The sequence below is a fragment of the Lactuca serriola genome, chromosome 5 (genome assembly GCF_051521515.1).
Source record: "Lactuca serriola cultivar US96UC23 chromosome 5, Lser_US96UC23_V15, whole genome shotgun sequence".
Taxonomy (NCBI): domain Eukaryota; kingdom Viridiplantae; phylum Streptophyta; class Magnoliopsida; order Asterales; family Asteraceae; genus Lactuca; species Lactuca serriola.
The window spans coordinates 299,904,324-299,929,823 of NC_136412.1; the positions used below are offsets into that span (position 1 = coordinate 299,904,324).

General features: G+C 37.8%; 2 long non-coding RNA genes and 1 pseudogene across 3 annotated transcripts; 2 read left to right on the forward strand and 1 right to left on the reverse strand.

Annotated features, from left to right (window-relative positions):
* Positions 1–4,337: 4,337 nt before the first annotated feature.
* On the reverse strand, positions 4,338–5,190 carry LOC145051738 (uncharacterized). The gene is made up of 3 exons (XR_013683803.1): positions 5,152–5,190; positions 4,567–4,734; positions 4,338–4,487 (listed from the first exon to the last, which is right to left on the reverse strand). It is a non-coding gene; the product is annotated as an uncharacterized LOC145051738 (long non-coding RNA).
* A 950-nt stretch (positions 5,191–6,140) lies between these two features.
* LOC145051739 (uncharacterized) lies at positions 6,141–9,086 on the forward strand. Its single transcript, XR_013683804.1, has 3 exons — positions 6,141–6,990; positions 7,496–7,643; positions 7,730–9,086. It is a non-coding gene; the product is annotated as an uncharacterized LOC145051739 (long non-coding RNA).
* A 47-nt stretch (positions 9,087–9,133) lies between these two features.
* LOC145050675 (WD repeat-containing protein WDS homolog pseudogene) lies at positions 9,134–12,270 on the forward strand (annotated as a pseudogene). Its single transcript, XR_013683429.1, has 7 exons — positions 9,134–9,194; positions 9,321–9,968; positions 10,061–10,798; positions 10,887–10,995; positions 11,081–11,338; positions 11,415–11,936; positions 12,035–12,270. The product of XR_013683429.1 is annotated as a WD repeat-containing protein WDS homolog pseudogene (transcript).
* Positions 12,271–25,500: the final 13,230 nt, after the last annotated feature.

The window sequence follows — 25,500 nt, forward strand, 5'->3', positions numbered from 1 at the left end:
ACATCATTGTTTTTATATACCTTTTAGTTAATGCTTTATAAACTCGTATTTTACACTTCAAAACTTGTACCCCAAAGAGAGAAAATCACAAATGACATGTCTATTTGCGATTGTAAACATTTTTTATAATTTTATTGCACAAATTATACGTTAAAAGCTTACACAATCGCAGATGGGCATGTCTTCTAAGTTTGATTATGCAACTTTCTAAAGCATGGTACAAGCGTTTAAAGCATATATTATAATCATAGACGATTTGTTACCGGTAATTTTTTCAACATACGAACAAACAACTTTGCGCAATGTATTAAAGGTTCTCAAAATGAAATGTGGGAAGTAATCGCTCTTCTAGAAAGTACACGTCGTTTGCTATTTCAGACGACCACATTTAATTTTGACTTCAGACATACATGTTACATTTGATAACAGTGATCTGTTATTTTTTTCATTTGTTGATTCTCGATCAAATACACGCTGCTAAACAAATTGCCACACAAGAATATCTAGAATTGCAAATTTCTCAATAGATGTTGTGGCTTGCGGCAGAGTTTTGTTTAATCACTGAACTTCGTGTAGGATGATATTCAAATGGAAATCTAAGTAAAGTCCCAATATTGGAAAAGTTTTTTAAAACTCAATTTTTTATTAATAAAAAAGCCCAGAAAACTGGTTAATTTCTTCAGTTTAATCTTTTTTTTTTTACCTTTTCAGCAAATAAACGCTTATGTGGCATGCCAAGTTGGAAGAGATTCCTGACATGGCAGCTGATATCGCATGCCATATCAGCCAAAATGCTTACAACCTTAAAAAAATTTATGCTTTTGAGAAAAGGTATTGACGGGATTTAAAATGGTAACCTCAATATCCCAAACCAATGACTTAGCCAACTAGGCTACAAACTGCTAACGATCATCCTGAACAATAGTATAGAATACCTACCAACTTTCATGAACAATAATGATCATCCTGAACAATAATCCAAGATAAGATTTCGGATAGGCTAAATACTAGATGGGGAATGGTCGAACTTTCGTCGTTACGATACAAAATCTTAAGCTTACCAATTGATCTAGATGACTTTTCATATATTTGTCCTTCATTATTATATTTATTGTATATCGTTCCGAGGATTTATATCCAATTATTACTATTATTGTTATTATTGAAAACGAAATTAAATAAATTATTTTTTAAAATTCATTGTATGTAATATTATTAAATAAACACTTATGTAAATTTTTTGAAAACACATATTTATATGTATAAAAACATATTTATATGTAAAAGATACGTATAAATGTAATAAATACGGATAAAAACATATTTATATGCTTTTATACCTTCAAAAGTTTTTTTGCTTACTTTATATAGAAAAAAATATTCATACTTTTAAAAAATGAAAAAATACATATAAAATAAAATAAAAATTAAAAATGTTTTTAAGGTATAAAAACATATAATTGTTCTTTTTATATGTATTTATTACATTTATATGTATTTTTTTACATATAAATATGTTTTTATATGTATAAATATGAAATTAAAAAAAGTATTTATATACGTGTTTACTTAATAATATTACTTAAAACTAATTTAAAAAATAAATTATTTAATTTTTGTAACATCCCGAAATATCAAGAGTAGAGTTGAAGGGCTAAAAGAGTAAATTGGGAAAGAGCGACTCGGCGAGTCCATGGGTGGACTCGGCAAGTAGAGTCGCGACTTGGTCGCGTGTTAAGTAGCCGACTCGGCGAGTCAGTAAGATGGACTCGACGAGTAGGCGCTGATTGGAGAAAACCCTAATTCTCGGGGTTGAGCCCTATATAAAGAACATAACATCCATTCCCCCAGCCTCTTTACTCATCCTCAAGTTCAGAAACCCTAACCTTCGTATGTGAGTGGATCAAGTTGCATTTGGGAGCTTGGAGGAGTAATTGTTGAGGAAATCTTGAAGAAGAAGAAGAGGCTTGGAGCAAGGGGCTTTGCTTGGATTCAAGTTCCATTGCAGTTGGGGCGTTCTTTTGAGGTAATATCTCGTCCTTGGGCTGTTACTCTTATGGATTCATCATTTTGGGGTTTGTGGGGAGCTTATCTTGGTATGTTTTGGAGTTTGGAAGTTAGATCTGAGGTTGCTACCTCAGATCTGGAGTGGTGATGGTCCTAATGTGCATAAAGTCTCTGTGTTGAGTGTTGGGTGAAGCTATCATGTCCCAAACCTTAGCCCTAATGTGCAAAATGCATAGATCTCTTTGGATTCACGTAAAGTTTGTCACTTTACGTGATGGATGGGTTGTAGGAGGCTAGATCTATGTTTTGGATCAATTGCATGGCCTGGAATGCTTCTGTATGGATTCAGACCGGAAGTACTCGGCGAGTCACATGGGTGGACTCGACGAGTTGCTTGAAGATGAGCTGGAACTCGACGAGTTGGAAGAACAACTCGGCGAGTTGGATGAAGATGGCCTGGAACTCAGCGAGTTGTATGAACAACTCGGCGAGTAGGTTGAAGATAGCCTTAGACTCGACGAATCTGTTCTTGGACTCGGCGAGTCTTGTTGAAGAGTCCCAATATTTTCTGGTTGAGTCGAGAATCGGCGAGTCAAGGGATGACTCGGTGAGTTATGGGCGAGTGGACTCAGAGTTGTTGGACTTGACGAGTCTCAGGGTAACTCGGCGAGTTAGGTCGCGGATTGAGGGAAGTTCTGAGTATGGGGACTCGGCGAGTCATCGGGTTGACTCGGCGAGTAGAGTCAGTCAGGGGTTGACTTTGACCTTGTCCAAAGGTTGACCAGTTGTCTTTCAGGGGTATTTTGGTAATTAAGGGTATTTATTGAGTTGAGTGTGTTGATGTTCAGTGGAGGAGTTCGTTTCGGAGCTTGGAGCAGCGGGATCTTATCTTTTCAGCCGGCAGTTTCGAGGTGAGTTATCCTCACTATATCAACAGGGTCTAAGGCACCAAGGCCGACCCTTATCGGATTGAGATTCGGGTAGTTGTTGTTATGTTCTTGCTGTGATATGTTTGCATCCTGAGAGCTAGGATGGTATATGTTAGAGACCTGATTGAGATCGGTATCCTGAGAGATAGGGAGATGCTATGCTAGTGACCTGTTAGGTCGGTATCCTGGTTAGGATGATGATATGTTATGTGATCTGTTTGATCTGCTTGTTGACTGTGAATTTCTATATGATTGTATGTATATGTGCACATGATTGTTTGGACTGGAGTTGGGTTGAGTCGGGTCCTGCTTTGTGCTGTAGGCCAAGATACCCAGGGCGGACCGGTTGTTCCGAAGGCCCAGCGAGCGGTCCGGATAGGCTGTAGGCCCCAAGAGGGCGGACCAGACGTGCCGAGACTCGGAGAGTGGACCAGACAGACTGAAGGCCCGATGTGAGCGGACCAGTCATACTGTAGACTCAGAGAGTGGACCAAGTGGATTGAAGGCCCGGTGCGAGCGGACCAATCACACTGTAGACTCGAGGTTTATGGCTAGACTCAGAGGGTGGACCAGGTGGACTGTAGGCCGGTGCGGCGGACCAGTCACACAGTAGACCCGAAGTGCATGGTTGTTCTGTGATCAGATATGTTGTGGCATGTTATGTGTGTATGGTGTATGTGGTTGGTATTTTGGGGATATCTCACTAAGCTTTCGGGCTTACAGTTGTGGTTTTATGTTTTTCAGGTTCTTCAGGAGACCGTGGCAAGGCGAAGGCGTGATCGTACCGCTCCTCATCATTTCGTAGTAATGTAATTCTGGGAATACGTTAAATGTTTTGTATTGAAAACATTTTTGTAAAGAATTAATGGAATCGAGCTGTTTTTGAAAAATTTAAAATTGATTGTATTTCTCGGTCGTTACAATTTTGTTTTCAATAATAATAATAATAATAATAATAATAATGATAATAATAATAATAATAATAATAATAATAATAATAATAACTAGATAAGAAACCCCGCTTCGTGGGGGTTGGATTTGTCAATCATGTTAAAGAAAACTAACAAAAGACAATAGAAGGTGTTGTTTTTGTGTGAAATATAGTATATTGCCTGAATTGTAGACATAGTAAAGTACGTTGCTATTCACTGCAATTCGCACATTTACAAACGCATAATAATTTAATATGTTGTAATATGCGATTAGAAAATGAATGTACATTGTAGCAATGGATTGTATTGTAGTTGATATCTAGCTATAAGTTAACAACTAACATTGACAAACAATCGAATGTCATACATCAAAAAGCACAATATACCAAGGTTTCCATCATCAGTAAAACTTTTTCATGAATAAATATTTATTTATGCTCAGGAAACCCAATTCTTTGCATATTCAAAATACGTGTATACCCATTGTTATTTACAAACTTCGCCACATTTAGATGTAGGAACATCTATTCTAATAACAACTTTTGCAGCCTGACTAATGGTTGTTTTTATGCAACTTAAGTCCTTCATTGTCTCCTTGAATCATGAATTCCTCTATATGCTAACATTTAAAAAAAATGAGTGTTACTATTACACACGAATCAAGAATCTGAAAATGTATAAAAATAAATGGATTTTACTTCACATCAAGCGGTTCCAGTTCCGGTTACGACATCCTAGGAACGAACAATAGTTTCTTTTCTACCCTGAATTGGATGCTAAAACTGTATTTATTCACCATTTATAGCATTGTACTTTCGAATTTACCAGTTTATGCAACAAAATAGTTTCCTACATATGATTTCCACCTACATTTCATTATAAGACCAAAAACGTGAATATTGCATAAATTGGTAAACAAAAAAGCACGACCTTGTTGCATAAATGGTAAAAATAAGAATCATTCTTGCATAAATTGGGAAGAAATAAAACACTATAACATAAATAAACATTCGACCGGTCAAACTTTTTAACTATAAAAATAGCATGCAGGGGCAGTTTGGTCAAAAAATATTAAAATCATTTTTTTTAATTATAAAAACAATATGCTGGAGCACTTTGGTCTGATGTTGTTAGAATCATAAATTTCTAACTATAAAAAATAGTATGCAGGGGTAGTTTACAGAACTGTTTACCCGAAAAACTTTGTATTTGATTTTAAACCAAAAAACTTAGCTTTCCACAAGGCTCATTTATGAAAAAATCTGGGATTCGGTAATACACACTTTGAAATCCTCCTCTCATGATTTTCCTTCCTGAATATCCGCATAAAATTAGAGAATAAACTATGAAGTAGCTAAATAAATTTTATTGTATTCCTAATAGCATGAAAGTATGTTTTATAGCACTATAGTTTGCATCAATTTAAAAAAGAAAAATAAAAACTTGAGAAAATTAAAAGATTCCATTTAATGAATTTATATTAAAAAAAATAAAAAAATCTAGATCAATTTTATTTAGACTACAAAATGGCAGCTTGACTTTATGTATAACCAAATCAAACACCAATTGAGAGTCATTTTCCCTCCTTTTAACAAAACTAACATTTATGGTCCCTGTATATTGAACAAAAATGGGCAAATTGATAAAATGGTCTAAATGAATTCTTTAACCAAAAAAATTATATTTCCTGTTTTAAGAGTTTCATATCAGATATTTTTTTTTGTTTTCTGTTTAAATGGGTCAACTAACGAAAAAAAATCCGATAAAATTACCAAATTGGATAAAAAGGTCAAAATGGTCATTTTAACTAACAAATTAAAAAAAAAAATCAAACTTTCTGAACATCAAATGCTTGATAAGAAAGAGGACTGAATTTTTGACTTGAGCCAAAGAAAAAAATAGATTTTAACCTGAGCTGGCAGTGGTTCTCAATTGACCAAATTCTTTTGAACATATTTATAAATTCATGTAATGTTACTATACAACAATGCCATAACTTTTTACAACGAACATTACAAATTTAAAAAAGAAACAAATAGACATAATTGATAATAACATTTTTAACAAAGCATAAATAATGTATTAAGAAATTTTTTAAAGAGCTGAAATTACCTTTACTTATGGGCACAACAGGGAGACTACGTTCACTACTAGAAAACAATCCTTTAATGACGCGCAAACAATGACACTCGTTGATTGAGGACGTGCATTTGTGAGAGCCCTAAAAATAATGTCATCTCTCTTAAAATTTAAAGGATTTTTGACACGCATTTTCACGTGCCCTGAAATTAGTGACTAAAAAAACCACGGAGGGCACCTATAAAAAAATGTGCGTCGTCTAAGACTGTCGCTTTATAAATTTTAATAGCACGCGCGCGTTCTATCCCGAGGGAAAAATGAAATCCCAAAAACTTAAAAGCCCCGCCTTCCTCTTTGTAATAGCTAGGGCTTTTTGTCAAAAAACTGTCCCGGCCCCCTTCCTCTACTGCATGTTCTCTCTTCAATTTCCCTTTCTCTCTTTCTCACTTCGACAAAACCCTTTCTCTTCTTCTCAGTTCTCGACGTCGACAACTTCTCCCACCTCCGACGTTTCTCTCGGTGCCGACGCCTCCCACCTTTGACCTCCATCCAACCCCGCCTCGCCGTCCAACGCTTTCCAGCGACAACCAGCCGGTGGATCCCCTCCTTTCCGATGCTTTCCAGCGACACCCAGCCGGTGGAGTCCCTCTTCTCCTACAGAGAGCGACACCTCCGGTGTCTAGTTTCATGAGGAGACTGCGACTATCACCAAGAGACTTCGTTGTTCCCTTATCCAACACTTTCACCATATCTTTTGGAGATGTAAAACTTAAAAACGAGATGCTCCAGATTGAAGATTCACTGGGATATGAAGCTGTTGGTGCCACAAAGATTTCCAAAAATTTCCAAAAATCTGATTCAGACACAAGATCATGTTTTGGCAGAGAGAAAGAGAAGAGAAAAGTTGAATCGACCATTAGCTTGGAATTGGGGCTTTTTATGCTGATAATTTTTTCTCAATGATCCCGATGCTCCAGTGTGCTTGCAAATCTCGAACCCATGAGCTTATAAACGAACGCCTCCCGATTGTGTATTGCATGCGTGTAAGGTTATCTTGGTTGCGTATGCAGATTATTTTTTCTCAATAATCCCGATGCTTTAGCTGTGAACACTTTTGAGGAATATTTTATTGCATTTTAAACCAAAAATCAAGGAAGCCGTTTTGTTAGCTTTATGCTTACGGTATAGACCATTAGCTTGGAATTGGGGCTTTTTATGGTTTCCTAAGAGGCATATCATAGCATGCATTGCTGACTTTATCAAAACTAATTAGGCTTTCATTTTAAATGTCATGTATCATAAGTGACAGAATTTTTAGGGTTTTATATATTAATGACGAACCACCGTTTCTATGTAGCTTTACAGTGGTTTCATAAGCCTTGATAGAATGTTAAATCAGCAGCAACAAAGCTGTTGGGTTTGTTCTCATTCATTCAAATGCATGGGTTATATTGTTATTTACATCCATATTCAGCTGTTATTTGTAAAAATTTGCAAGTTAAGCTTCCTCTGCCTGTTGCAATAGTAACTTGTATGTTTTTTTACCAGATATTTGAAATTGCTTTGCTGAATTGGCTGCTGCTGCAACTAAAACTTCTGTTGGTCCACGCTATCACCAGAGGATCCTACTCTCTCCAAACCATGGAGAGGGCTAGTTGATGGTAACACTGGGAATCTTTACTTTTGGTGGAACTGGGTACATTATATTTTCATCTTCACTATTAAAATTGTCATAAATTTCTTTTGTTCATAACCGAGTTTGCTTTTGAAACCTTATTGCAGGTTGCAGAGGGGAAATTACCTATTGTAGCATCACATAGGTAAGTTGTGCTACATTTATGATCAATTGTATATGTCATTTATTTTCATTTTAGTTTAACTAATTACCATATCTTGTCCTTTCAGGGTTGAGATTGAAACATGCATGGTTTATTAACTGCTATGAACTGTTACAGCAAGAAGATATAAGATGCTATATAGATAACTCTATAAAACATGGTGTTCCTCTTTCAGCATTTCGTAAAGAATGATACAGGTGGCGACTCTCATGCAGTTTCTTACTGGTACCTTGCCAATATTTGTCATGGATATGTTTTCATAATGATTTTAGTCAACCCAAAATCTATATTGATTGGATTTTGTCATGGATATGTTTTCATCAAATTCTTATATGGCATTCCAAAATAGTCACTAAATTTCTATTTGTATAATTTCAGAGACAAATGCCAGTGGCTAAAGCAACGATTAAAGCCACAGCCCAAGGGATAGATTCAATGCTATGTGCACATGGACCCGAAGTTGAATGGAGAATATGCACAATATAGGAAGCTGCATACAGATTAATTCCTTTAAGTTCTTCCATAATCGATCTTCCGGAAATAATCGTTGCAACACCACTACAACCACCTATCTTATCATGGAACCTCTACATACCTCTCCTTAATGTTCTAGAATATCTCCCTCGCGGAAGCCCATCAGAAGCATGTCTCATGAAAATATTCGTTGCAACAGTCGAAGCAATTCTCCAAAGAACATTTCCCGCTGATTCAACATCCCAACAAACAAGAAAATCACAATTTGTTTTCGGCTCTGCCTCCAAAAATCTTGCTGTCACCGAGCTTCGCACGATGGTCCATTCTTTGTTTCTAGAATCCAGCGCCGTGGTCGAGCTATCTTCTCGATTACTTTTCGTTGTATTAACCGTCTGTGTTAGTCACGAAGCACAAATTCACGTCGGAAAGAAGCATTCCTATTCCGGTCCGGAACCGGAATCGGAATCATCGACTCGGAAAAGAACAAACAAACAAGGACCTGTCGCTGCGTTCGACTCCTACGTTCTCGCTGCGATTTGTGCACTCGTATGCGAGCTTCATCTCTTTCCGTTGATTTCACGAGCAAGTAACCGTTCGAATCTTAAACATGGTGAAAAACCGAGTCACGAAGTTAAATCCATGAACAGGAATGGAATCGGAATCGGAATCGGAAATGGATTCCAGAGTAGTATTGATTCTGCAGTGAGTCATACGCGACGTATACTTGCGATTCTGGAGGCACTTTTTCTTTAAAACCATCTTCTGTTGGGAAACCGTAGTGATAGTAGCTGCTGCTATGGTGGCTTGAGTGTCTCCAGCTGCCATTTCAGGTAAGACATATATATACATATGTCTTGAGGGAAATCAAACTTTCATGACTTTCTTGAATCTTGACTTATATCTAGGGAAATCTAAATTTAATGATCATTTTAGAGGTGGGTGCTTTTATTATATGCATAACTTATTACTTATATGTCCATGTAACATGTTATGTTTACTTCTTACAAAGTTACAATCCATAGAAAAAGCATGATTTTTTTTCCAAATCATATTCTTGAAAGTTTTGGTACAGGTACAAGAAGATGGGAAGTTAGGTTTGAAACATAGATTATCCAATCATCAAAACCCGGTTTCTTTTGTAATCTGGAGCCCCGATGATACAATGGTGTTGACATGTGGGAACTCAGAAGTCCTTAGGCTTTGGGATGTGGAAACAGGTACATGTAAGCACACATTTGGTGATAACAGCTTCCTTGTTAGCTCGTGTGCTTGGTTTCCAGACTCAAAGAGACTCGTGTGTTGGAGTTCAGACCCTAAAAAAGGCATCTGCATGTGGGATTGTGAAGGCAATGAGATTAAAGCATGGAGAAGAACATAGATGCCAAAGGTGTTAGATATTGCTGTTACTCCAAATGATGAATATCTGATTACTATTTTTTTCAGATAAAGATATTCAGATACTAAATGTGGCTACAAATGCTGAAAGAGTTATCTCTGAAGAACATCTGATTACAGCTCTTTCGGTTTCTGGTGACAGCAACTATTTGATTTTTAATCTTAATAGCCAAGAGATTCATGTGTGGGATGTTGAAGGGTTATGGGAAAAGCCTTTGAGATATAAGGGCCATAGGCAACATGAATATTTCATTCGTTCTTGCTTTGGTGGGGTCAATAGCACCTTTATTGCCAGCGGCAGCGAAAATTCACAGGTATATATAAATACTTGTGAATTTACCTAACTATCCCTAACTTTCATCAGCTCATTATCCTTAAGTTTATTCTCTTATAATTATGAGAGCAGGTGTATATTTGGAATCGAAGTGGTTGTGATCCAATTGAGGTGCTTTCTGGTCAATCAATGACTGTAAACTGTGTGACCTCGAATCCTAGGAGACATCAAATGCTAGCATCATCTAGTGATGATCAAACCATTCGCATATGGGGACCAAATCCCTCACAAAAGATGCATCTGAAGGGGCTCATATGAGATATGTAATCATAACTTGTAATTATTATCAAGTCAGAACATCTTTTTCCTTTCTGAATGTGTTGTTGATTTATTTTGGTTCTTGTTCTCTTCTCACGTACTTAATTGATTTAGATGCAGTAGTTCGTGGATGACCAGAAGGGCTGCTCCTATATTGAATCCACACCTCTTCATTATATTAGATGGATATGACAAACTCGAATCCAAAACATTCAACCTAAATTAAAATGTTTCAGAATCAAATTATTAGTTAAGAATGTTGAATTAGATTATGCTTCAGTAAATTTTAATGTCATCTTTTCAGGTTCCAGCTACAAGTAGCAAAGGAGTTGGACCTTCTATGTTAGAAGGGCAAAGTGGCTATGGTTCAACAAGTAGCAAAGGAGCTGGACCTTCTATGTTAGAAGGGCAAAGTGGCTATGGTTCAACCATGCAAGACTCACCAAAATTCACATCTGGAGACTACCCTGCAGCTACCCAAAAGTATGGCCAGAAAGGGGAAAATATGCTCATTTTTGGTTTTTTATAATCATTAGATGGCGATAATGGAAGGTGTACTTTTCACTTTTTCTTAAAAAAAATCCAATTTGACATACTTTTTTAAATATTTACTTATTTACCATGCCTTTTTTTTATACAGGATCCTGCAACTAGTAGTTCTAGACATGCAAGATTACATATTTGCACAACCTTTATACGGTTGGCCAAAACCCAAAACTACTGACACCCATCTTTTACCCCACATGAAGGTAATTCATTAATTCAACTCCCCTGTCTGATAATATTTGTGATTATAATATTTTTTACTTTTTATTTTGAATTTTATGATAATAGGACATAGCAGACATGGTATCATATCTGCAAAAAGATGGTCAATTACTTCATGGTGAACACAATCTTTTTGGTGAATCATTAATTCTCCTTATCGCATATGCAGCTGGGTAAGTTACTTTTAACCTTTTACTTCATGGTAAACACAATCTTTTTGGTAATTTACTTTTAATCTTTTAGGTGAACGTTAATAATATTAACCCATGGAATGGAATACGTTCTACGCACCAATATTTTGCAGCTAATTATTTCCATAATCAGGTAAAGAAAAAACTTTTAAGTTCTATAAAAGTATTTTTATTTATAATTTTGTTAACTCTATATTATTTTTTTATAGAAATTCTACTGTTGAATCGATGTTGAGATCAACAACAAATGTTGGATCATGTGAACATACACTCAGTACTCTACGATATGCTGACAGGAAATAACATCAACAACAATCGGTTTGTTTGTTTATCTGATCCAACCGAATAAAAGTTTTTTATGCAATTGGATTTGGGTGTTGTTGTGCATGCAACACGTTCTGGAAAACAAAGGATGATGGAGGAATGGGCAACTTGGGTGGTGATGCTAACACTCATCTTTATGTCTCCTTCACCATTAATCTTATATGAGCCTTGTGTTGTCACCAGTTTTCTCAGTTTCAACTCAATAATCTCTTCTATATTTTAAGTTATATTAATTCACTCATGAATTTTGCTTCATCCCGACCCTATTTTTTTTCTGCTCATTACACTTATTACTTGTTTTAGGAAGATACGAAACGAGCACTAGATTCAACTTAAACTTCAACTCCAACTGATTCAGAATCAGAACCTGTGCCTGTCAATGATCATTACTCTTTCTCTTTCTTAAGGTATGTTACTGCATGTGTATTAAATTTTAATATTTTATAACATAGATTGATGATGCTTGAAGCCTTTCTGAATACTAATGTGTTGATCATGAAAATAGGTATCGTGTACGTGTTCTTGTGCTGCTATTGTGGATTCGGGAACATCTTTGCTTACTGGTCCAACTGTATGTATCTCACGTGAAGCTTCTGTTAGAACTATTAATCTTAGGGATTTTAAGCTTTTCATATTTCTTCTATCTAATTAGTTTGTAAATTTCCATTACAACTTTTATTGATTTGTTTTATCTTTCCATGGAACGGTTATTTGTATGACATTAAATTTTATGCAATGGATTGTATTTTTATATATGATATTTTATGTATTATGAGACATTAAATACAAATTTAATTTGAAAATTAGTAAATCTGTAAATAATATTTTTTTTAAACATATAAAATTACGATTCGCAAAAATATGTCATCTTCATTTATGACATGGCCTTTCTTGACAAGGGCTTTCTTGATATGCATTGCGTGTCATTAACACGCGCGTCGTAAGGTTATGACACGCTAATGCGTGTCGTCTTCCTTTATGACAGGGCCTTCTTTGATACGCATTGCGTGTCGTAATTGTGCGTCGTAAATGCGCGTTGTCTCTCTTTATGACAGAGCCTTCCTTGACGCGCATTTGCGCGTCGTCTGAGCCTTTTACGACGCGCAATGAGCGTCGTAAAAGGCTGTTTTTCTAGTAGTGGTTTCCAACATTGACCGGTAACTATAACCTAATTCAACATTAAAAAAAAATTCAAAAATTCCTTCATATTTTTTCAAAACATAACATCTTGCATTGATTTAGAGATTTATTGCTGGAGCATTTACTATTGGTGATCATCATACATCCATAAGTTTAATATAAAAGATTTTAGTCTTTGAATATTTCCTTTCAACACATTTTTTGGTTAATAAACGAAAAACTATTTTAGATAAGCTCGAAATTGGCTGAAATTTCAAAGAAAAATATACCTGATGTTGGAGTTCATTAAGCTGGATTTCCTACTGCATAATTGCCTCCAACGTGTGAAAATGTATCCATTGTATTGATCCCTATGTTGAAGAATGGCACCTACAACAGTCATGATTAATTGCAAAAAGAGTAAGTAAGGAATAAAAGTATCAGTTAAGAATCTTAGGGTATGTTTGGAAGCAGAATTTGGAAATCCAGATTTCATTCCACCGTGTCGTCACTATATTCTCGGACATTACATTCCCTTCTAACATCAAAACCCCTGAAAACATAGTCAGCAGAAAGATTAATCAGATAACATAAAGCCCCCTTAAGTCCTAACTCCTCACACACAGCAAAACAAAAGTGTGAACAAAAAATTCAGCTTAAACAGTTATACAATTAGATAAAAAATGAAAATAAATAAGCTAATGGAGAAAGCATCGCTGATCAGAAAGCTACCAGATGGTGTGGCTGAACATATTTTCTTCGAAAATTCATATCCAACCTGCTGACAGTTAATCAATGTTTATCAATAAATATAATGATCATATAGAATCCCATATACATGCAAACACGATTTGTTGAAATTTTGAACTGTTTCAGATGTGTTGATATGAAAATGGAGAATCGGAATATGCTTTTGTGAGGGTAAAATGACCCATTTCCACCAAATTTTGGCTCTGTGAAGAAATTTGTTATAAAGTTGTTCAGAATATATGATACAACAACAAATTATACATCAAATTCAAGCACTCTATGCAATAAACGCATTAAAACCCTAATTACACCGGAGTTTACTGGTATCCTACAACAATAGTTGATTCAAGTGACTTTTTTGGTTAATGAATTGAAAATTAAGGAAAGAAACATACCGATTGGCGCGTGATGTGCATAAGCCAGTTGAAATTTTGGGTACGCTTCGAAAAGCATGTAGCGGTAGCTTCCCTCGCTTAATCTGGCGGTGAGGACTGGGAATAACGGGGAATACGATTTGGGTTTTGGAGTCGCTATCTACGACTGCATCAATCTCCCCCACGGTGGAGGGCAGGAGCAAAATCGATCGGTGGTGTTCTTTTAGGGCTTGTAGGCGCCGACGATTGTAAAAATCAGAGAGGCTGGAGTAGCTGGAGGGCAGGAGACGCCCAAGATTTCTTGAGCGTAGACTATACCAGAGAAAGGAGGTGGTATGAGGCGGTGGGATTCTGTGGATAATAGAGATTGTTCGGGAATGACGAAAGATATTTCAAAGAGGCCGCAAGCGGTGACCATGGTAGCGTTAAATAATAATAATAATAATAATAATAATAATAATAATAATAATGTATGCATTTAAATCATCGGCACAATATACATTAACTAAAATAGTGAAAGAATAATAAACAATAGCTGTATAGATTAATTGGTAAGCCTATAGTAGTTACAAGAGTTGCAGGTTCGATCCTCCCTAATCGTTTTTTATCGCATCATAAATAGTATCTTTTATTAGGCTAAGGAAAGCCGAAAGTCATTATATATTATTGTTAAAGATAAGTATCACATGTAGATTGTAGCCTAGTTCGCTAAGCCTTGGTTTGGGATATTAGGTCATGAGTTCGAACCCCTCTAAGTCATTTCTCAAAAAATTCTGATTTTTTAAAGTTGTAAATATTTTGCCATGCCATGTCAGCAATCCCTTCCAACTTGGCATGCCACATAGGTGTTTACCTTAAATAAAAATAAAAACTTATAATAACGATAAATGCACCTTTTTTTTTTCTAGCTCGTCCCGGGCCATTGAGGATATTCAATTTCTCAGGAACGCCCTGAAACCTTCATACCTAACGAATCTATGTCCAACTTCTATCATTCAAAAACTTATACTAAAAGTCACAATCTTCTAACCCTTCTATTGGGATTTGGATGTTGCGTCTTGGGCTCGTTTGTTTTTAGCCCAGTTTTGTAACCGGTTTGGGCCTGTCCAACCGTGTATTATTTTATTCTAGGGTTTTAGTAATTAAGGTGCATGCATGGATCCTTAGGAAGTAACTCTTGCATTATTCTCATTATTGTAACACCCTAAAAATTCAAGCCAATTTAAACTTTTTAAAAACATTTCAAATCCATTACTATTACAAACTTGTTTTCAAAATATAAATTATCAGAGTTTTCCCAGAAACATAAACATAATAGGAGGAGTTGTACAATCACGCCTTTGTCTTGTCGTGATCCCCTGATATACCTGAAACAATAAACTGAAACTGTAAGTCCGAAAGCTTAGTGAGTTACCCCTAAAATACCGATACACCTACAGTCCACATAACCATGCCAACGATAACATGTCATAACAAACTAAACAGAATAGCACGTAACGAGTCCACAACTCTACAGACTGGAATACCCCTGGGCCCACAGTGTGAGTCTGGAATGCCTACCGAGCCCTCAGCTCACATCTAGATTGCCATCGAGCCCTCAGTACGAGTTTGGAATGCCTGTCGGGCCCTCAGCTCGTATCTGGAATGCTCCCGAGTCCTCAGTATGAGTCTGGAATGCCTACCGGGCCCTCAGCTCATATCTGGATTACTCTCGGGTTTGTTGGCTACTGCATGGAGCAGTACAACCTCAACCCAACCCACATAACATATAACATAACTACTAAAAATATAACACCACGCGTAGTCCTACAGGTCTACCTAACTGGCATAACCACTAGCGTGCAACACAAACTCATACTCAACATGTAACACTACTAGGATAACATATCCAATGGGCCGGCATTGGTGCCTTAGATCCCTTAGTATAGTGAGGATAACTCACCTTGCAACTACCGAACCGAACCACGAAAGCACAATCCCGAAGCACTGCCCCAAACTCCAAAACCTATAGCCATCAATGATCCATTGACATAAATATCCAAAATTACCATAACACCCCTGAAGGTCAAATAGGTCAAAGTCAAAGTCCTGGCCAAAGTTAACCTTCCTGGTTGACTCTACTCGCCGAGTCAACCCGTCGGCTCGCCGAGTTCTCAAACTCAGAAAACTCTCATTGCACGACTCAACTCGCCGAGTCACCTCAAGACTCGTCGAGTCCAACGGCCTCTGAATTCCATCATATCCAACTAACTGAGTCGCCAACCGACTCACTGATCCGAAGCTTTAACCAAAAGAGATTAGGGTTCTGCGACCTGACTCGCCGAGTCCAAGGCAATCTTCAACAGACTCGCCGAGTTGTTCTTCCAACTCGTCCAGTTCATGCCTATCTTCATATGACTCGCCGAGTCCACCCAAGGAACTCACCGAGTCTCTTCATTCCTTCATCCATACATAGGCTTTTTGAGCCATGCAGGGGCTCCAAACTGCAGATCCACTCTTCTAGGGCATGATTCTCATGTAAAGTTGCAAACTTTTACGTGAAACCAAGGATTTAAAGGTCCAAATCACTCTAGGGCTAGGATTTAAGACAAAGGGGTTTCACCAACAACTCATTGACTGATGCTTTATGACATTCTAGACCAACACAAGTCTAGATCTGGAGTAGCAACTTCAGATCTGAACTCCAAACCCGAAATAGATCTCAAACATACCAAAATGTCCCCAAATCTCATCCATGAATAGATCTAGATGCAGAAGAGTGAAGGTAACAACTTATTACCTCCAAGATGTGCCCAAACTGAAATAGATTCGGGATCTACACCACTCTCTTGATGCGAGCCCTTTTGATCTTCAAGTTTCTTCCACAGTTCCACTAGAAACAACTTCCAAAGCTTCAATCTCTCTCCAAAGGCCTCACACACACAAGCTTAGGGTTTTTTGGTTCTCAATGGCAATAAGGAGGCTGAGAGAAGGACATAAAGTCCTTTAAATAGGGTGCAACCCTCGAGATTAGGGTTTTTCTCATTCTGGCACCAACTCGTCGAGTCCAGCTTCCGACTCGACGAGTTGGTCACGTAATTCGCGACCCAAAACCCGCTCCGACTCGGTGACTAAGCATACCAACTCGTCGATTCCCTTCTTCGAAATTACACTTTAAACCCTTAAATCATACTTCATAAATTCTGGATCTTACAATTATAGTATTGTAAACCCTAGCTCGCCTCTACGGTGGAAGTTCTTAATCGAGCTCTGCTGAGGCGTGACTACGTTTGAATCATCAGCATTATATTGATTCTATCTTGTGTTCGTTGTCTTGTTTGATATTGTTGTTTGTTCTTCATTGATTAACCTGTGAAAGATCTAAACGATCTAGAGATTATATCTCAACAATTGGTATCAGAGCAGGAGGCTGTGTAATTCATACACATCTCTTCTGTTGAAGAATTTATTAGGGTTTTCCGCATTGATTGATATTGATTGAACCAACATTCCTCATTAGCATATCTCATTAATTTTTGATATTGCCCTAACGATAAATTACAAGTCTGATCTTAAGCAGGTTATCGATCAAACATTATTATAATGTCTATGGATGATTCACAATCTAATCCGATCAATATCTCCAACAGTATTGGATCGACAACAAGGATTCCAATCTTGTATACCCCAAGATTATGACGTCTGGACGTACCACTTCAAAGATTATGTATTCGGTTCAGAAGATAATGGGCATTTAATTTGGGAAGCAATCACTGTTGGTCCGTTTGCTCATTCAAGCACTTCGAAAATTATCAAAACTCAAAAGGAGTACAATCAGCTCGTGAATGATGTAAAAGACATTCCTCAAGACAAGAAAGAGAAGTTTCAGTGAAACATTAAGGCATTAAGAATGATTTGGTTTGCTTTACAATCAGACACGTTTCGATTGGTGAGTTCACACGCTACAGCGAAGGAGATATGAGATAGGCTGAAGGAATTATATTGTACCGATGAAGATCTGGAGCATTCGATTCAAACTCTATTACTTTCTGAATTTGGAGACTTCAAACAGAAGCCTGAAGAGAAACTTATTCAGGTTTTTGAACGATTCAATCATCTTCTTAGTAAGATGATAAAGCATGGGATTGAAAGGAAAGTTATTAAGCAGAAGGTTACCTTTATGAATGGTCTTAGACCCGAATGGATGGTAGTTGTGTCTACAGTGAAGGCACACAAACAACTCAAATCCTATTCTCTAGTGAAGCTGGTGGGAATTCTGAAGTCTCATGAAAGTGTTGTGTCAAACGAAACGAATGTGGTTTCCAGCTTGGGTTCGTTAGCTCTAATTTCCAAGGGAAAAAGTGCAGTTGAAGAAGAAGAAGAACTAGATCTTGTTGACTATGATCTAACTGGTGAAGAATATGCTTTGATGGTTTCCAATCCGAGAAAGTTTATCAAAAGGAAGTTCCCTGCCAACAAGAACCGAAACTGGCAGGGAAGTTATAGTTCTGAAAAAGTGAAGGAGGAACCGAAGATGGGTTCTAAGACTGAAGAATCTAAGAAGGATACGAAGATTAGTGGCGACTCAGGTTTTGATTGCCATTACTGTGGAGGCAAGAACCATTTTGCCAACGATTGCATGCTGAAGAAGACATCAGAAAGGGTTGATGAAGAAGCGAACCTCCTGAGACGATTGGAGGAGATCAAGAAAAAGAAATCAACAACTAACAATAATACCATGAATGCTTTAATTGTGCAGGGTACTAGTGTTGATGATGAGTTTGGTGGAGTTCAGGTGTGGTCCACAGATTCCGAGGAAGAAGAAGTAAGAAAGCCCACTCATGGCAAGGCTCTGCTAGTGAAAGAAGAAAAGGTTGAGGGAAGATGTTTGATGGTGACGGATGGTGTGTCACAGATGCGAGGATACACAACAGATGGTGGACTGGATGACGAGAAGGAGCGAGAGGACAGATGTTTCGCTACGAAACATGTCAGTGCACAGATCAACGAATGAGAAGGTACAAAATATTCTCATTTCTCAGAAAATACCCATTACAAAATATGAAAAGGAACTAAATGAATTAAAATCTAAATTTTCTAGTTTAAGTAGTAGTCTTACCCAAACTCGTGTCACAAACTCTAACCTGACTGATCAAATTAGCAAGGTATCGTCGAAGAGTGAGGAGATGAGAACCTGGATTGAGCAAAAGGAGAAGGAATTAATTAGGTCTAGGGATGAGTCAATCTATTTGCAATGAAACAATGTTAAGCTTTTAAAACAACGAAATGTTTTTTGTTTAATTGCTAAAAGACTGTATTTTAATATCACTCAGCTACATCTCGATTATGAAATAGGAAAGAAGATACATCGCATGATTTTACCCTTCCTTGAGTTAAAGGAGGATGAAGTCGATGCCGAAGCTTACAACTGTGAAAATGTTGTATCTTCTGATGAAATATCTCCTGCCTACAAAATTGGTCTTGACAAAATAGAGTCCTACATAAAGTCAAAAGACCATAAGGACATGCTCAAAAATTTGTTAGATGAAAACGACAAACTAAAACTGAGAACCGAAACTGTACAAAAATTTGACTCGTTGAATGCCAAGTTAAGTTTAGAAAATAAATTTGATGTTGAAAATGCATTTGAACTTAATGAGGACGATGACATGAGTGAAATCTCTGTAGAGGTTGAGGTGGACTGTTCTGAATTTGTCAAGAGCGAACCCCAAAAAAATAAAAATCTCATTTCTGAAAACTCTGTTGAGTTCGCTCGCTGATCAATTGACAAGACTAAATTCCTCAAAGCAAAAGTTGTTGTGTATCAAAAGGTTCAAACCACTCCAAATCAAGTTTAAACAGTTCAAAGAGTCACACCACAACAAACAGCCGAACTAACAGCATTGGTAGAAGAAGATAATGCTAATGGGTGTGATGAGTTTTTCTAGTCAGCACCGATTGATAACGTCGATGAAATAGATGGTCTTTCTCAAAAAACATCATGGAGAGTGAAGAGTATGTATGTGGCAGAACCACTTAATGAACCTACACGATATGATGTATCAAGCACAAGTGGTACCAAAACATCCTTAGGCGAACCAGTCATGGCATCTTGTGAGACATGTTCGTTAAAGAGCGAAACTCATGCTCAAGTACCGAAGAAAAAGGCCAACATTCACAAAAATCCAAAACAAGTGGCAGAACGAAAACACCAACGTAACCTGAGATACAAGAAGAAGAATCTCACAGAATGAAAACAATTTTGGCGATCCCATAATCCTCATTACGTTAGGTATGAAAAGACAAATAAGTCACAAGGAGAACCAAGAGCCAACTCCAATTCACGAAAGCAGTCTCCCTTACATGGTAAGAACAACCGAAACAGGGATTTCAGCTACTACCACGAAAAAAACCAAGGGCAAAGGTTCGGCTCACAAAGTCACAACAACTGAAAGGAGAGTTTTGGGCATCAGGTGATAAAGAACGGAAAGGGTACATTCGGTCCACAAAATAAAACAGACTGAAAGGGTAACTTCGGTCCCCGCGAAAATGACAGCCAAAAGGAAGCTTTCGGTCCTCAACATGTAAGCAACCGAAAGGACAGGTTCGGTCCCAAGTCCACTTGTCAGAAGAACCGAAGGGAAGACAATTTTCATTCTCAACCAAGGAAGAGCAATAATCAACAATCTAATCTTGCTTCTAAACCTCTTTCTTCTCATTCTCATTGTCATTCATCTAAAGATTCAAAAGGGAAAGGAAAGCTCTTTCCAGAAATCGAAAGACGCCCGAAAGAGAGCCAAAAGCATGCAGACGTCAAAACCACAAATCCTACGTCTAAATCAAATTAGTCCAACTCAAATAAAATCAAAGTTTTTACCATAAAAAGAAAAGATGAAACAACACTAATAAAACGAACTTATCTAGTTGATATTTCTCTTACTATTCCATGTCCTGTAAAAGGTTCACAAGGACCCAAGAAGCTTTGGGTTCTTAAATATGCTTGATATTTTGCAGGTTATTCGTGACGAGCAGATCGACGAAGAATGGTACATTGACAATGGCTGCTCGTGTCACATGACAGGAAGAAGGGAAGAACTGAGGGAGTTTCGGTCTCTCAAGGATGGTGGAATGGTGAAATATGGCAATAATTCGTTTGGAACAATAAAAGGCTACGGTATGATTACAAATGGTGATTTCTCGATAAGAAAGGTAGCATACGTTGAAGGATTGCAGCACAACCTCATCAGTGTCTCACAATTGGTGGTTGACACTGGATTAAAGGTCTCCTTTGATGACGAAGGCTCAGAAATTGTCGAAAAGAAGTCAAATCATATTCTGCTGAAATCAAATCGAAAGGGAGAAATGTACCCTCTAAATCTCAATCCAATTCGAGGGAAGCCAGCTGTTTGCCTGCTAACGAAGGCACACTCAGATGGAAGCTGGTTATGGCATCGAAGGCTCTTACATCTTAATTTCAAAGATATCAACAAGTTGGTGCTTGGAGATCACGTTCGAGGTCTTCCAGTTCTCAGATTTGACAAAGAACATCTGTGTGCAACATGTGAAATGGGAAAGCAAAGTCGACAAAGTCATCCTTTTATAATCAACACAAAGGTGATAAAACCTCTAGAGCTACTACACATTGATCTGTGTGGTCCTTCATCCATCGAAAGCATTGGTGGAAACAAGTATATACTTGTTATTGTAGAAGATTTCTCTCGCTTCACATGGGTATTTTCTTGAAGCAAAAATTAGAGGCCACTCCCAAGCTCAAACTCTTTATAAAGCAAGTAGAGGTTCAACTTCGAAAAGTAGTTCGTAACGTGAGAAGCGATAGTGTTCCTTGTGCGAAGCAGCCCGAACTTCGAAAAGTAGTTTGAAAAGTAGTTCAACTTTCTAGAAGAGAAGGGAACAACTCACAACTTTTCTACTCCATACACTCCACAACAGAATGGAATCATTGAAAGGCGAAACTGTTCCTTGTGCGAAGCAGCTCGAACTATGCTGAACTTTGCTTCCTTACCTTTGTATTTCTGGGTTGATGCTATTGCTGCATCTTGCTATACGCAGAATAGAACGTATCTAAACAAGCGCTTCTCAATCACTCCTTATGAGATCTTGAACAACCGAAAGCCAAATGTGAAGTTCTTTCTCGTGTTCGGTTCAAGATGCTTCATCTTCAACTCAAAGGAGAACCGAAACAATTTTGACGCACAGGCTGATGAAGGGATCTTTTTGGGCTACTCCTTGAACTCAAAGGCATATAGAGTTCGGAATAAACATTCAAAGAAGATTGAAGAAACACACTATGTCACTTTCGACGACAACTATGTCAAGAAGTTGAAGGCAACTGAAGGTGTTATTCAAGAAATCTTTCCAAAGTCTGGTCAAGTGACGGTGCCAATTTCAAATCTTTTTGAGCAATACATGCTGCTTTTCGATGAACCAGAGAGTGCTTTTAATTCCGAATCCAAGGCTAAAGATAACTAGGTCGACAATCTGAAGCGAATCATCGACGATGCTGCAAAGAAGATGGCAGAAGAACAACCGAAAGCATCCGAACAGCCTGACTCAAGCGAAGCTTCCAGTGATAGTCCTTATATCCATGGGGAGGTTTTGTCTCTTACAAATAATCAAGATTCATCATTCTAGGGGGAGAATCCATCATCATACCTTTGTATTTGTATTTCTGGGCTGATGCTATTGCTGCAGCTTGTTATACGAAGAATAGATCGTATCTAAACAAGCGATTCTCAATCACTCCTTATGAGATCTTGAACAACCGAAAGCCAAATGTGAAGTTCTTTCACGTGTTCGGTTCAAGATGCTTCATCTTCAACTCAAAGGAGAACCGAAACAAGTTTGATGCAAAGGCTGATGAAGGGATCTTTTTAGGCTACTCCTTGAACTCAAAGGCATATAGAGTTCTGAATAAACATTCAACGAAGATTGAAGACACATACTATGTCACTTTCGACGACAACTATGTCAAGAAGTTGAAGGCAACTGAAGGTGTTATTCAAGAAATCTTTCCAAAGTCTAGTCAAGTGATAGTGCCAATTTCAAATCTTTTTGAGCAATACATGCTGCTTTTCGATGAACCAAAGAGTGCTTTTAATTCCGAATACAAGGCTAAAGATAACCAGGTCGACAATATGAAGCGAATCATCGACGATGCTGCAAAGAAGATGGCAGAAGAACAACCGAAAGCATCTGAACAGCCTGACTCAAGCAAAGCTTCCAGTGATAGTCCTTATATCCAGGGGGAGGGTTCGTCTCTTACAAATAATCAAGATTCATCATTCCAGGGGAGAATCCACCATCATCATCATCATCATCATCATCATCATCTCCAACCAAAATTCAAGCCCATGGAACGAATTCTGAGCCTGAATAAGAGGAAGTATCATCGTTCGAGGGGGAGAATGCAAATACTAATGATGATGATACTCTATCAGAACTTGAAGAACAAATAAATGCAGAACTGGATCCCTCTTGTGATCCAAATTACCCTCCTCTCATCAAATGGACCAAAGATCATCCTAAAAGTCAAATTATTGGAGAATCGTCTGAAAAGGTCTTAACTCGATCACAGCTGAAAGCGAAACAAGCTGCATTATTCTCTCAAGTAGAATTTTGCATGTTCAACTGCTTTGTCTCCAAAGTTGAACCGAAGACGGTGAATATAGCTCTTGATCATTCTGATTGGGTTCAAGCCATGCAAGATGAGTTGAATGACTTTGAAAGAAACAAAGTTTGGCGACTTATTCCAACTCCAAAGTATGCTTCGGTTGTCGGTCTCAAGTGGGTTTTCAGGAATAAGATGGACAAGGAAGGAAACGTGATTCGCAATAAGGCTCGGTTGGTTCTCAAAGGCTACTGTCAAGAAGAAGACATAAATTATGAAGAGACCTTCGCTCCAGTTCAAAGATTAGAATCAGTTCGAATCTTTCTTGCTTATGTTACACACAAGAATTTCGAAGTCTATCAAATGGACATGAAGTGTGCCTTTCTCAATGGAGAACTTGAAGAAACGGTATACGTAGAGCAACCGCCAGGCTTCATGAACAAAAAGTATCCAGATCACTGCTACATTCTGGACAAGGCGGTATATGGCCTAAAGCAAGCTCCCAGAGCATGGTATGAAACCCTTACTCGATTCTTAAAAATGTCCAAATTTAAACAAGGTTCGGTTGACCCAACCTTCTTTCGTAAGAAAGAGGGTAACCACCTTATGATAGTCCAAATTTATGTTGATGATATCATCTTTGGCTCCACGAATCCCAGCCTAACAGCTAAATTCGGGAAGTTGATGGAAACTAAATTTGAGATGAGCTCAATGGGTCCGATTAACTTTTTCCTTGGCTTGAATACTAGACAGGGACCCAAAGGCATTTTTATCAATCAGAAGACATACACAAAGACATTACTTACCAAGTTTGGGATGTTGGGCGACTCAAAGGTGAAGGTTCCTATGGCGTTTGGCACCAAGTTGACACCATCATTGGAGAAACCGGCTGCTGACATGACGCTTTATCGTCAGATGATTGGGTCACTGATGTATCTTACAGCCAGTAGGCCAGATATTATGTTCTCAGTTTGCTATTGTGCCCGATTCCAAGCTAACCCATGCGAACCTCACATGCTGGCAGTGAAAAACATCTTTCGCTATCTGAAGCGAACCACCTCTCTTGGTATATGGTTTCCAGCCAACTCAGGATTTTTTGTCCAAGCATTCTCAGATGTTGACCTCGGGGGTTGTGGATTGGATCATAAAAGAACTACTCGAGGATGCCAATTCCTTGATGGCAAACTAGTAAGCTGGAAATCAAAGAAACAAACCAGTGTTTCTCTCTCTATAGCCGAAGATGAATACATAGCCTCAACATCATGCACATCTCAGGTTGTTTGGATACAAAGTCAACTTAGAGACTATGGGCTGAACATGAAGAAAAAACCCACTATATTGCCACTTAGAAAGTACAATTAGGATTTGTCATAACCTAGTGCAACACTCAAACACAAAGCACAGAGCACTGCGGTAACACTTTATCAAAGATCATGTGGAAGATGGTAACTTAGAGATTCATTTCGTTAGAACCACTGATCAATTAGCAGACATCTTTACTAGGGCTTTACCTGAAGCAAGTTTTAATAAGATCTTACAAGGCCTAGGAATGATAGAATCTGGATCTGTAACAAAATCGCCTTCGCTTCATTAAAGGTTGGAAGCGAAATAGAGCGAACGGTCGGTCTATTTCGGGTTTGGTTCACCTAGGAACCGAAATGCACCGAACGCACAGTCTATTTCGGGTTCGGTCCTATTGAACTCGGTTCACTTTATTTTTCTCAAAGGAATTTTGGTTGTTTTTCCAAGTTACTCTCGATGATGAAGTTGACGAAGGTATAAATTCTTTTCTATGGATTAGTTAAGTGTCCATAGATGCATGTTGCTGCATGTTGACCAAAGCCTCTATAGATTTTGGGTGAAGGCTTAATGATGTGATATATACAAATCATGTTTTCCCAATTAGGATGTTAAATTCACTCTAATCAAGAGCTACCTTACTCTTCTCATATTAAGCTTAGAGTTTTCTGCTTGGTCCTACTTTAATAGTAGAGGTACATTCTGTTGGAATAATGTCTAAGGCTGCAACTATATTAGGCAAGTATTTCACCCGATTGTGCATGGTCCTTTTGGGTTGCCTTCACCATAGCAACTTGACAGGATGATTTATTGTGAGAGAAT